Source organism: Oryctolagus cuniculus, chromosome 9 (genome assembly GCF_051225735.1).
Source record: "Oryctolagus cuniculus isolate XC-2025 breed Fujian yellow rabbit chromosome 9, ASM5122573v1, whole genome shotgun sequence".
Classification (NCBI taxonomy): domain Eukaryota; kingdom Metazoa; phylum Chordata; class Mammalia; order Lagomorpha; family Leporidae; genus Oryctolagus; species Oryctolagus cuniculus.
Window position 1 is genome coordinate 107,751,746 of NC_142875.1, and position 14,265 is coordinate 107,766,010.

General features: G+C 37.9%; 2 long non-coding RNA genes across 3 annotated transcripts; one reads left to right on the forward strand and one right to left on the reverse strand.

The window, feature by feature from the left end:
• The first annotated feature begins 444 nt into the window (after positions 1 to 444).
• LOC127489637 (uncharacterized) lies at positions 445 to 6,583 on the forward strand. 2 transcript variants are annotated; one of them, XR_011378579.2, is made up of 4 exons: positions 445 to 730; positions 1,043 to 1,194; positions 2,804 to 2,910; positions 5,332 to 6,583. It is a non-coding gene; the product is annotated as an uncharacterized LOC127489637 (long non-coding RNA). The 2 variants fall into 2 exon arrangements; XR_016213771.1 differs by having other exon boundaries at positions 445 to 1,194.
• Positions 6,584 to 9,968: 3,385 nt separating this feature from the next.
• Positions 9,969 to 13,531, reverse strand: LOC149124710 (uncharacterized). The gene is made up of 4 exons (XR_016213772.1): positions 13,057 to 13,531; positions 12,258 to 12,409; positions 10,561 to 10,667; positions 9,969 to 10,152 (listed from the first exon to the last, which is right to left on the reverse strand). It is a non-coding gene; the product is annotated as an uncharacterized LOC149124710 (long non-coding RNA).
• Between the last annotated feature and the right edge of the window lie 734 nt (positions 13,532 to 14,265).

Here is a 14,265-nt window from a genome sequence, read left to right on the forward strand (position 1 = left end):
TCACTTTGAGCCATCACCACTGCCTCCCAGGATCTCCATGAACAGGAAGCTGGAATCAGGAACTGGACCGAGGAAGCAAACTTGTGTGCCTGATATGGAAAACAGGCATTTTTTCAAAATAGAACAAGAGCTTTTTATTTTACATTTTTATTCTCAACTTAATGGAAGAAACTGCTGTTTCTCTCATAGACTTTTAACTTTCCTTTTGCACATTCGAAATATCTATGAACTGATTTGCCGTGCATATTTTATGCATTCATTATACATACAGGCAAATCACTTATGTCAATATGTAAATGCTAAATTGAGTCACATGCTGAGTATCCATTATTTAAAGATGGCATAAAATCTAGTTCATTTTTAATTTCCTTTGTTTCTAGTTTATGAAATGAACACTACTTTTTTATGTATCTTAGAAATAATAGATTTCAAGTTACATATAATTGTAGTTTTATATAAAATATATTTTATGGCCTGACACAAAAATATTTTAACTTTATCTATGATTATAATCCCAAGTAATCATCACCATGTTCTTTTATACCTAGAATTATAGGATATGATCATAATTAAGTGATCTTTTAAGTCATTTATGTTGTTAATTTTGTAATGTGGATTGAAGCTTTTCAGAAGTGTCCTAAATGCACAACACAGGATAAGGAAAACACAAAAGAAAAGAACACATCCTCAGTACAGCTGGAAGATCATTCAGTGGTGCTGTCCGGTAGAGGTTTGTACTCAATGTTTAAGTTCATAGCCGACAGGTTATTTTTCATAGACTTACTGCCTTCTGTCCATTTCAATATATAAACTTTAAAAAGTTGATATTGGATCTTATGAGGAGTTATAGGTTTTAACTTTACTCTCCTCATTAAATCTATTTTTAAAATCATAGTTAACTAAGCATTCGAGTTTGAAAAGATGTTTGGGTACAGAAAAACTCTTCTTTTATGCTAATTCCTTCTGAAGAAAAAATTAAATACCTAAAATCTTGTTTTCTAAATGGCCTGGTGTCTTGGGGTGGGGGTGACTTGTTTTGAAGAACAAGCCTGTGGCTTCTTGCAAGGAAGACACTTTTGTTGTGGAAGAAACTGCTACTATTTTTCTAAAAAAGAAGAAACATGGGAGGAGAGCAGGAATTTATGCCGGAACATGGATTCTAGCCTTGTGAAGATTGATGACATCCAGGAACTGGTATGTTCACTTAGTTAACCTTTATGAGAAGCTTGCAAAGACTGAGTTAGGCTACCTGTGTTGGCTTTCCTTGAGTCTTATTTGACTGCAGGGTGGAAACACTTGTATTTGTAGAGGGGAAGACATGCTTTAAGGACCTAAATAATTTCACTTTCTAAAGGAGCAGAGGTGGCTTATTGTGTGCGCCATGGAATTATATTGAGTCCTTACTACTTATGTTTTCATGATTTGTGAATGATAAAAAAAAAAAACACCTGAATGAGTAAATTAGTTGGCACTTAATTTTAGTGATTCTTCAGAGCCCTAGAGCAATAAAGTATATTTTAAACCTTCTTCTACAATATCTCTATGTATTTCATAGGTTTCAAAAGAGAAAACATTATAAGTTTCTTCTTATAGAATTTAACTAAAGTGGAAAAATAATGGAGTGTGTATCTGGGACAGAGAACAGGAAAGAAAAGTGAAATGGAGAGAGTAAATTGCATTTGGAAATAAAATCAATTTTTTTGCCTAACATTTGAGTACCCAAGGAAAGCATTTAAAAGGAATAAAATATAACTGAAATAATTATGAAAATATACACTAACGTTAGGTTTACAGTGTGTCAGATCTTAATATGCATTATTTCAGTGCATAAAAACTTCCACATAGGTAATGCCATTCCCATATTTTAGACAAGGAAGAAACTCAAGGAGTTTAGTTTGTTTGCCTTTGCTCACATAGTAAGTTAATTACATAATCTGCTTTAAAATTTGTGGCTAGAGTTCTGATTTCCATAGCTGTATGATATTCGTGGTATCACATGGAGAGACGTTACTTAGTCATTCTCTAGGTGATGGGAATTTGGGTTGTTTCCACTGCTGTTGTGATGAGCAGCTCTTCATTAACCGTCCTTAGACACGTCAGCTGTGCACGCCTTTCATGTGTCTCCTCTGCAGTTCATCACAAACCTGTATGAGTGCAATTATTGGGTGTTTCCAATTTTACAAAATAATGCCACAATATTTTTCAATTTGCTTTTTCTGCTAGTATGAAGATATTCTATTGTTTCCTACCATCCTAAAATCTTGTGTTTGCTCTATGTAAAGAATTTCCTTGTAGCTTTGTTTGCCTTTACTTGATCTCCACTGAACTTGATATCCTTTATTGTACATATATGTTTTCTATGAACATTTTCTTCATTTTTTTCTTTTGGATGATTTTGCTTTCCAATTGATTTATATGAACTAATGTTTTGTTCTTGGAACTACATTACTATATGCATGTCCAGATTTGAAACTTCCCTGCCCATGTTCTTCAAGGCGTGTTTTGATGAAGAGAAGTTCTAAGTTGAATGAATCCATACTTACCAATCACTTTTTTAGTATTATGCTTGGAGATTTTTGTGTCTTTCTAAAGAAGTTCACCATGGTCCTTTCTTGATATCTTTCAAGCCACAAAGATGCAGGAGATTCAGACTTTTAGAACTTTCACTTCCATGGCTTCTCTGCACAGTAGATGAACTAAGATTGTCTTAAGTGAAATGATTAGTATTTTGTACAAGTCCTTTGTAGATAAAAGGCTATTATTGATGTAATAAGTAATACTAGTAATTCTAACTTGTGCACAGAATTTCATTCAATCACACATCAAATACACTTACTGGATTGGATTATACCAAAAAGAAGATACAAATGAGTGGAAGTGGCGGGACAACACGAAACTTGCTCAACAACTGTAAGTTTGCATTTCACATTCTATGAGGTGGGAAATCACATAGTGTACTAGAGGATCCTGAGTGCCATGGAGCACTATTCAGTCCCTGCTGGGTCAGGGAGTACAGTTCGTGTGGGGGGCAGTGGAAGGAAGAGGTTTTATGTTTTTAATGGGGGAGACACAGGTGATCTAATGTGATAATGGTGTTGGTATAATGATTTAAAGGAGGTGAATGAGAAAGCTAAGGGAGCTCTCTGATGGGGTAGGATCCTGGAAGGAAGACTAACTGGTGTAGAGATGGGGGAGTGCATTTGGTTTTCTCGAGGAAACAGGAAGAGGATCTGTGATACTGGAGGAATCTGAGTAAGGAAGGAAAAGTAAGTCAGAGAGATGACATGGATGAGATCATCTAGGAATGAGAGACCACAGAAAGACTTTGATTTCTCTTTTTTTCTTTTGACATGTAGAGTTATAGATAGTGAGAGAGAGACAGAGAGAAAGGTCTTCCTTCCGTTGGTTCACAGCCCAAATGGCAGCTACGGCCGGCGCTGCGCCGATCTGAAGCCAGGAGCCAAGTGCTTTCTCCTGGTCTCCCATGTGGGTGCAGGGCCCAAGCACTTGGGCCATCCTCCACTGCCTTCCTGGGCCACAGCAGAGAGCAGGACTGGAAGAGGAACAACCAGGACTAGAACCTGGCGCCCATGTGGGATGCCAGCGCCGCAGATTGAGAATTAACCAAGTGATCTATGACACCGGCCCTAAGACTTTGACTTCTTAATGAGTGCAGTGATTGTCTTTTGGAGGGTTTTGAGCTGAGGGATGACAAGGACAGCCTTCCTATTCTAAAAAGTCCCCTGGACATTGTGTGGTCCTTAGGTGGTGAATGGGAGATACAGATTGCAACTAAGAGAGTCACACTGAAAGTCAGTTGTCATCAACCAAGTGAGTGATGGTGGTGGTTTGGTCAAGAGAGATAGGGAGGGTGCTGGGGAAACGGAACCAGATGCCAGACCTACTGTGAAAATGTGTGAGAGGAAGAGAATTCAGAGATGGCTGCCAGGTTTTAGTCCAGCAATGATGACAGTAGAGCTGTCATTAACTGTTATGAGGAGCATCAGGCATTCAGTTTTAGTGACAAGTTTGATACATCCATTATACATTTTGATATCTGTGGGCATGTCACATAGACATGTTGTGCATGATTGTAAACTTCATGTAAAAAATCTGTCTTAGGGATGTGTATTTAATGTGTGTCAATGCTGCAGGGGTGTGGGCACTATGAGATGATATTTTGAGTACTTTTTTATGCTTTATTTTATTAGAAAATTAGAGTTGGAGAGAGATCCTCCATCTCCTGGTTGACTCCCCAAAAAGCCACAATAGCCAGAGATGTGCCAGGAGCTTCATCCAGGTGTCCCATTTGGGTGACGGGAGTCCCAGGACTTGGGCTCTCTTTTGTTAGTTTCCCAGCACATTGACAGGAGCTGAATTGGAGGTGGAGCAGGCATGAATTGAACAAGAGCTCATATGGGATGTTGGCATCTCAAACAGCAGCTTAATTCACTGTGCCACAAGGCCAGCCCCTGTTGTGGGTGTTTTGATTGCTGAGATATCCAGACCCTGATCCACGGGACACCCAAACATTTAGCTATTGTGGTGATGAGGATGATTACAAGAGGGTCCTAAGAAAAGTAGTGAGATTGAAAGGAGGAAACCAGTAAAGAGCAGTGGGATACCTAAAAAAGGCACAACTAAAGTAATGTGCCAAGTTAAATGGTTGGTGACTTCTTGCCAATAATAATTTTGTGAGTTGAAATTATTATTATCAGACTCATATATCTGCTGGGAAATTCAAATTATATACTTTTTTCCATATATCATAGCATAGTCCTATAAGTTAGAATCCATGTTGAATATTCTCATTGTCCAACATCACAAAATATCAACACTCTGTTTGGTGGACCAGACATGAGCTCAGTGGGAGTAAGGTCACCTTGTGTGTGAAATGCCAACCAGCTCCTCCTAGTGCTGAAGGTGAGGACCGGGCTGTGGCCTCCTGCTATATGCCCATCAATCTGAGTCACAGGACACTGGAGCTGTCTTTGTACCTAATTATAATGTGTTACTAATAACCTTACCTTATTTAGTAACTCTGGTGAGTTTCTGAAGTCTCAGAACTTCCAGAGTGAGCCCATCTAAAGCCTACCCACTGTGTTCTGTGTACCTAGTCCTCATCTGCAGTCATTCACCAGTATGAACTGTCCCTTAGCTTTAGAAATACTTACACCTTCTGATTTGCCACCTGTACATCTGTCAGAGGGATTTTGTGTTCACTTAATAATCACACACACACACATACACACACACACACATTTTTAAATTGTGACAATGAAATATTGCCCAAAGAATGATATTCTAAAATAAATATATTCTCTGACATAGGACTTTCCGTCAATCAAATAAAGTGGGTGAAAAATGTGGATGCCTGAAGCCACAATACATTAATAATGCTGATTGTTCAAGATCTTTTCCTTACATATGTGAGAAGAATAAGCCCTTCTTCAATAATTAGTACAACCTTTATGGATAGCAGTATGGAGATTCCTCAAAAGACTGAAAATGTTTCTGCCACATGACTCAGCCATCCCTCCTCTAGGAATATATCCTGCAGTAACAAAGTCCACAAGGAAAGCGATTCCTGGACTCCCATGTTTACAGCAATCTAATGTTTAATAGCAAATATATGGAATAAACCTATATGTCCATAAACTGATTACTGTATGAAGAATATGTATGTGATGAAATATTAGTTAGCCACTAAAAATAATGAAATCCTAATGTTTGCAACAAAATGAATGCAACTATAGATCATTATGCTAAGTGAAATAAGCCAGACAAGGAAAAACAAATATCAAAAGTTCTCTCATATTTGGATAATAATATATAATTTTATTAAAATGATATGAATTTCTTATTGTTTACTATATGCATAGGTAGAAGTATTCTCTTCACTGAATTGTATCATATATATAACAATTCACCCTCCTTTCCTCACTTCATGATCATTGACATGAATTCCATGTGATATTAAAATCCCTGTTTTCAAGAAAAGAGTGAATGTATGTATATAATAGCTACATATGAAGTGAATATGACAAGATCTTAAAAATTGCTAAATCTTAAAATAAATTTTGCAAATAAAAAAATTCAACCAAAAATATATTTTATTTTTGAGTGACACAAAGAGAGTAATTATATCTATTTTTTGGGGAATAGTATGATATTTAATACATGTTTGCAATATGTAATGATCCACTAAGGGTAACTGGCATATCTATCAACTCAGGCACTTATTATTTCTTTATGTTGGGTACATTCAAATCTAGCTACCTGAAATATTCAATTGTTATAGGACATTCGAAGTTATTTCTCATAACCAGCTGCACCTCTGTACCAATAAACAATCTTCTCCCCATTACTCTCTCTGCTACCTGCTTTTCAGGCTCTGGTAACCACTATTCCAGTCTCTGATTTACAGTCAATGTTTTTTTTTAATATTTTTTATTTTTTTTATTTTTTATTTATTTTTTGACAGGCAGAGTGGACAGTGAGAGAGAGAGAGACAGAGAAAAAGGTCTTCCTTTTGCAGTTGGTTCACCCTCCAATGGCCGCCGCGGACAGCACACTGCGGCCAGTGCACCGCGCTGATCCAATGGCAGGAGCCAGGTACTTATCCTGGTCTCCCATGGGTGCAGGGCCCAAGCATTTGAGCCATCCTCCACTGCACTCCCTGGCCACAGCAGAGAGCTGGCCTGGAAGAGGGGCAACCGGGACAGAATCTGGCGCCCCAACCGGGACTAGAATCCGGTGTGCCGGCGCCGCAAGGCGGAGGATTAGCCTAGTGAGCTGCGGCACCGGCCTACAGTCAATGTTTAAGCTTCCATATAAAAGTGAAAATAGTTAGTACTTGTCTTTCTGTATGTTACTTCAATAAAAGTAGTGTATTCTCATTCTTTCCATGCTCCTGCAAATGACAGAATTCCATCCTATTTATGGATGAGTAATATTCCAAACAGCATTTTTATCCATTAGGGACACTTAAGTTGAGCTCATATTTTGATTACTGTGATCATTCTGAATTAAACATGCAAGTGCAAGGATTCTTCAATATACTGCTGTCAATTCCTTTAGATAAATATGCAGATATGCAGAGCAGTTATAACAAAACAGCATTGTACTTGGCAAAAAACAGATGGATAGACCAATGCAGCATAATAGAAACTCCAGAAACCAGGCCACGCATCTATAATCAACTATATTTGACAAGGAAGCTAAACTCAATTCCTGAAGCAAGGGCAATCTCTTCAACAAGTGATGATGCAAAAACTGGATCTTTGCATGCAGAATATGAAACTAGACCCCAACTATACACCTTGCCAAAAATCCACTCAAAATGGGTCAAAGACCTACGTCCATGACCCAATACCATCACAGTACCACAGAACATTGGAGAAACCCTGCAAGATAGTGGCATAGGAAAGACTTATTTTAAAAGACCCCAGAAGTACAGCAATCAAAGCCAAAATTAACAAATGGGATTACACCAAATTGAGATGCTTCAGCACTGCAAAAGAAAGCTCAGCAAAGTGAAGAGGAGAAAATATTTGCAAACTATGCAAGTGATAAAGGATTAATATCCAGAATATACAAGGAGCTCAAGAAACTCAACAACAACAGAACAAACAATCCAGTTAAGAAATGAGCAAAGGACGTGAACATTTTTCAAGAGGAAATTCAAACAGCTAACAGACCTGAAAAATGCTCAGGATCATTAGCCATCAAGGAAATGCAAATCAAAGCCACAATGAGGTTTTTTTTTTTTTATTTTACTTTATTTTTTTTTTTTTTGACAGGCAGAGTGGACAGTGAGAGAGAGAGAGACAGAGAGAAAGGTCTTCCTTTGCCGTTGGTTCACCCTCCAATGGCCGCCGCGGCCAGCGCGATGTGGCCGGCGCACCGCGCTGATCCGATGGCAGGAGCCAGGAGCCAGGTGCTTTTCCTGGTCTCCCATGGGGTGCAGGGCCCAAGCACCTGGGCCATCCTCCACTGCACTCCCGGGCCACAGCAGAGGGCTGGCCTGGAAGAGGGGCAACCGGGACAGAATCCGGCGCCCCGACCGGGACTAGAACCCGGTGTGCCGGCGCCGCTAGGCGGAGGATTAGCCTAGTGAGCCGCGGCACCGGCCCACAATGAGGTTTTACTTCACCCCAGTTAGGATGGCTCTCATACAGAAATCAGTGAACAACAAATGGTGGTGAGGATGTGGGGAAAATGTACCCTAATCCACTGTTGGTGGGAATGTAAACTGGTGTAGCCACTGTGGAAGACAGCATGGAGATACCTCAGAAATCTGAATGTAGATCTACCATATGATGCAGCCACCCCACTCCTGGGAATTTACCCGAAGGAAAAGAAATCAGCATATGAAAGTCATCTGAATCTCCATGTTCATTGTAGCTCAATTCACTATAGCCAAGATATGGAATCAATCCAGATTTCCATCAAATGAAGACTGGATAAAGAATTGTGATATAAATATATATATATATGTATATGTGTGTATATTTATATATATATATACACTATGGAATACTACACAGCAGTAAGAAATGAAATCCTGTCATTCAAAATAAAATGGATGGTACTGGAAAACATTGTACTTAGTGAAATAAGCCAATCCCCAAAAGATAAATACCGTCTGTTCTCCCTGATCTGTGCTATCTAATGCAGTTCCTAAGAGGTAATCTATAGGAATGAAATTGACACTTTGAGATGTGATTTTTATCAACTCTTGTCTTGACTGTTGAGGAGCAATGTTTTTTTTTTTTTCTTCATACTCTTTGATGAACACTTTCCTTAGTGTAGGGTTATTATTATGAGTGTAATATAACAGATAATATTATGAGTGTAATATAACAGATAATAGATATTTGTAAAAATTATGAATGGGAATAGGAGAGGGAGGAATAAGGGGGAGGCGAGAATGTGGGCAAGAGTGAGGTTGGGGTGGAAAGTATCACTATGTTCCAGAATCTGTTTATATAAAATTTGTATATTTTAAATAAAATTTTAAAAAGCAGAAAGAAAAATCTTCAGTGTCTAAAGATACTATTAAGAGAATGAAAGACTGGAAGGAATTATTTATACAACCTTTATATAAGTAAGTACTGGTAGGCAGAATATATAAACGATTTTCGTAACAATATTAAGAATATGAACAACCCAATAAAATGGTCAACAGATTTGAATACATATATATGAAGTAGTTATACAATTATACAGTTGAAACAATACACACAAAAAGTTTCCCAATATAATTTATTCATTAGGGAAATATAATTAAAATCACAAATAAAATTTCACAACACCCTTATTAAAATGACCGAAGAAACTGATTATATTACATATCAGAAGGATGTAAACAAATGGAGCTTTCATGTATGCTGGAATGTAAAATGACAGGCACTCTAGAAAACACTTTGGAAGTTTTCTACTGATCAGGAAACTCAGATTCAAAAGTTTTCACTTGCCAGTGAACACACAACTATTAGGTATGGTGCAGTCCTCAAATCTAGAATGGATTCAGGATACTATTCTCTTCTCCTTCCAGATCCCATATTGTCTTTCTCCTAAGAGATAAAGATTCAAACAGAAATGCATACATGCTTCATACAAAATACTGTCCTTAATTACTACACTGCATTTACTTCTAGTTGAATTGCACAATAGTGCCTGAAATTTATGGAATTATCTACGAAAGTGTGTGAGTTGCAGGAAGAGTATTCCCAGCTCTGTTTCCTGACCCTCATCAGAGCCCTGAAACTGTTTTGGTCCATCTTGTTTTCATAGATGCTGTGATCATGAAGTCTTGAATTGAAAATGGTAGAATTCCAAAGTCTCTGGCATCTCATTTTAGTAGACCAATACTTGAACTCATTTTAATCAGGCTAGAATATAGGTAGAGCTCTTTAAAAATGCAGATGCTGTGAAGTGAGAGAAGACTCCAGAGCTCCCAAGGGTTTGAATTATTCCTAAGAAAAAATTATTATTTTTTGTTGGTGGTGTTCCCAGCATTAAGTTGAACGACATGTAATTTTCTTCTCACAGATAGAGTGCATGAGTCTGGCACAGTCAGAAGCAGTCATCTGTGATGCTGTTAGACTTCCACAGTTTCCACTCGTTGACTCTTTCCAATCACTTAAACTAAAATAAGAACAAATAAATACTATGAGATATTAATGCAGACATAATCAGCTATACTGGTCCAAAGTGAAGGAGGCGTAACTTTTTGTCTTTACAGAGACTATCCCACAGGGCCCTAAGCTTCCCTAGAGAGAATCATGTGAGAAATATACACATAGACTTCACATTGAAAAACTCCTTCCCTTCTCCGTGAACTCATCTTCATCATTGAGCTTAGCTCCTCTGGAATGTGTGTGTGTGTGTGTCACACACATGTCTATGTGCCCATGCACTGGGTAAATGTGCCTGTATATGTGAATTAATACATACATGTGTGTGTGTGCATTTTTTCTCTGTATGATTTTGGGACTATAAACCAGAAGCAGTGATTACAGGGCTTGCAAGCTCTTCTCTATCCCAGAGACTTACGTTTTGAGAAGGGGTACTGAGTTGTCCTCCCATGTCCAGGGACTGCTGGTTCCTTTACGGGACAACCCAATCCAAGAAAAATAAGATATTTGACTCCGAATGAAGTTCTGTGATAAATGAATCATTATCTATAATTAATAATATTTTAGATTCCTAAAATGAAGTAATAAACTTATATTATTATATTAATTTTGTTGTTAATGTGAATATCAAATTGTATAAGGATCAACTTCACCCAGAATTTGTTTAATTAAAATAATGGATCCTCAGTTGCTAACACTTTATTAAAAGTAACAACCTAACTAAACCCTTAGTGACAATTATTTTAAATAAGTTTATTTCAACTTAGAACTGAAATTTGTTAACTTCCCTTCAAAATTCAAATTTGTGATTCAAATATGAGTTCTGAGCCAAGTCAGCTGTGAATTTCGAGTTCCAAGTGTGACAGCTCTAAGATTTGTAACAACACTGTTTTACATTTCTGTTCCACAAGCCCTTTGTTTATTTCTTCTGAAAAGGACACCCTGAGTCTCTTTCTCATCAGGTGCAGTGTTTATAGGCCAACTAGAAAAGTAACTGCATAAAAGTAGCTAGGATTCCTTCAATGAAGGCATACAACACTTAAGGCTATGACATCACTAGGTAATATAACCTCATGGGCTCAACATTGTATATACTATCCAACCCTGACCAAAAGTGTTGTTATGCAGCACATTGTGGTACTTTAGTTTTTATTTATCTGAAGTGTGGGGAGAGAGAAACAAAGAGAGTGCATCTATCCACCGGTTCACACTCAAACTGCCCATGACAACCAGAGCTGGGCCACACCACAACCAGGAGTCCGGAATTCCATTCAGGCATTCCACATGGTGGCAGATTTCCAATCTGAAATTCATGTAGAGTTTTTTCTTCTACTTTAAGGCTCGTTACTCACACTGATTCAGGTTACTTTTCCTTATAGGTATAATGACTTTTGCCAAAGAGGCTAAAGCTAAATTTCCAAAAATTGTTCAGTATGAGAAAACTCAGTATGAGATACACATTTTTTCTTGATCAAGCATGATATATTTTAAGGACCATTTTTCCTAATTACTTGAGGTTTAATTTATATATACTTTGAAAATTCTAATTGTGGAAGAATTAAATGAATTACTAAAATTCTCATATCATATATTTGCATTTCTTATTTGCCATAAGAACTGTGTGGGTCTGAATTAAAATATAACTATATATTATAATTATGTACTGTTTAATGGGATTCAAATATTATTAGATATTAATAGTTTGCCAAGAGGTCGGCATTTGGTGCAGCTCTTAGTTTGACCCTTTGGAAGGCTCGATGCCAAAAAGGAGTGCCTGTGTTTGAGTCCTTTGTCCACTTCAGAATTCAGATCCCTGGTGATGCACATTCTGGGAGGCAGCTGTGATGGCTCAAGTAGCTGAACCCCTGCCACACACATGGGTGTCCTGGGCTGAGGTTTTGGCTCTGGTTTTTAGCCTGGCCCAGGTCCATCTGTTGAGGGTACTTGGGGAGTGAGCAAGTAGATGTAATATCTCCATCTGTCTCTCTGCTTTTCAAATAAAATGAAAATAAATTAAAAAATTGTAAAAGCCCTGCTTTAAATAAAAATGAGTTAGCCAACAGGTAATGCCTACATACATATGGTGTAAAATGGAAAACAGGAAATACACATCACCAGTTCTTGTTGATCTTCTATCTTAACAAGTTTGGAGTCCATTCTCTCACAAAATTTCTTGCTGTCTTCAAAGTTCTTTGATTCTTTTGAAAAATAATAACAGTTCTCTCCACAACACGTCCACTTAAGTTCACATGTGCCACTTCTGCCACCTGGAAAACAGAAGACATTCCCCAGAGACCACTCGGGACACATCCTGAGCACCACGGTCCAGGCTGGACAGAGCCGAGGATCCCTTTCCAGCCCTGTGTATTCTGTGAGACTCATGGGCTTCCTTTCTGCTTTTGGGGAAAAAGCTCTGGTCTGGGAAGAGCATCCCATCCCTTGTATCCTCCATCGTTATGCACGATGTTGCTAACACTGCGTAGCAAAGAATTTCCTACAGGACCGGTGTTTTCCTTCACAGCCTCTATTGGAAGGACTTCCGAATGGGAAACGGCTTCTCTGTGCTCTCCAGACTAAGAAATCCATACAGGCTGATCTCAAGTCAGTACCTGAAACAGACGGCTATATTGGAGCGTATTTGGGTATCAATGATTAGAGAATTTGATAAAGTATTTTAGATTTTTTTTGTTAACAAAAGTAATATTTTGGTAAATAGTGATATAATAGACTATAATATAACGGATGCAGAAAAACCCCTCTGATAATAGTGATTTATTCTCAACTAAATAAGAGTTAAAGTTGTATTATACAATTGATTTAATATATATGAAAATACAGATTGAGAAAGATACTAGAAATTTGAGGGACATAGAGAAGATACTTACAATCTCAGTCATGAACCTACACTACATACCTGTGTTGAATGAGTTGCCTGTGAAAATGCTGTTTTTCAAGGTGGAATTGTCCTCTTGCTTTGTATTTTCCAAAGGACACTTCTGTGGGCGGACTGCACGATGACACTGAAAAACTTAACTCTACAACATTAGCTCAATGAAAGTATAACATGGAGTTAAATAAAAGGCACAGTTTTAATTTTAATATGGCAAATAATCTTTAGAATGAAAGGCCTTTCAATTTTTTCTACATTTGTTTTTATTGAGAGAGAAATAAAAATATCTCCCAAATGCCTGTAACAGATGGGGCTAGGCTAAGCTGAAGCCAGGAACTGGGAACTCAAGTCAGTTTCTCACGTGGGTGGGAGGGACTTAGGGATTTGAGCCATCACCTGCTGCCTCCCAGGATGAGCGTCACAGAAAGCTGGAATCTGGAGTAGAGTCAGGACTCAAACTCAGGCACTCTGATATGGAATATGAGCATCCCAAGCAGTACCTCAACCTCTGCACCAAATGCCTACCATTAGTGACTATTTGTTTCCTGTTGTTTTAGGAATCTCTTCTTTGCCTGTGTTTTCCGTGCTCACATTCCATTTAATGAATGACATGGCATCTTATCAGACTTCATGATAGAATAATGAAAAATATAAAACCTGCGGAGCTTATTAATTGTAACAGGAAGATAATGCAGATAGCGCAAATGATTGGGTGTCTTTCTTTTTTATTAGAAGGTGTTAGGACTTAGAGGATGGGTTTACTGACTAATGGTAGCAGGGCTTCATTTAGTTAGTGATGACCTTAAATTTGCTTGTGGTCCATGGGTGGGAAAGTGGCAGGGGAGTAAAGAGGATTCACTGTAAAATTCTAGATTACAGGAACTGATTTTTGAATTAGCTCAATGAGAGGACAAGGCACATAAGGGTAATGCAAAATTATTACAACTAGAGGGATCTGAGGGAGAAGAGCTGTGAAAGGAAGCAAAAAGCAAGTTGTGAAAAAACTGTCTGCATGCTTAGGTATTTGGATTTCAGCATAAGGCTGTAGTCTCAGTATTTTTAATTTTCACACTAAGGTGTTTGAGAAAGATTGGTAAACGTAAGCATTCTGGTAAGGATTCAAATCTTTACCAATTTTGCCTCACTAAGATCTGAAACCAGAGAAGATGTCCACTTTCACCACTCTGATGCAATACAATTCTAGAAGACTTTGCCAGATCTATTAAGAGAAAG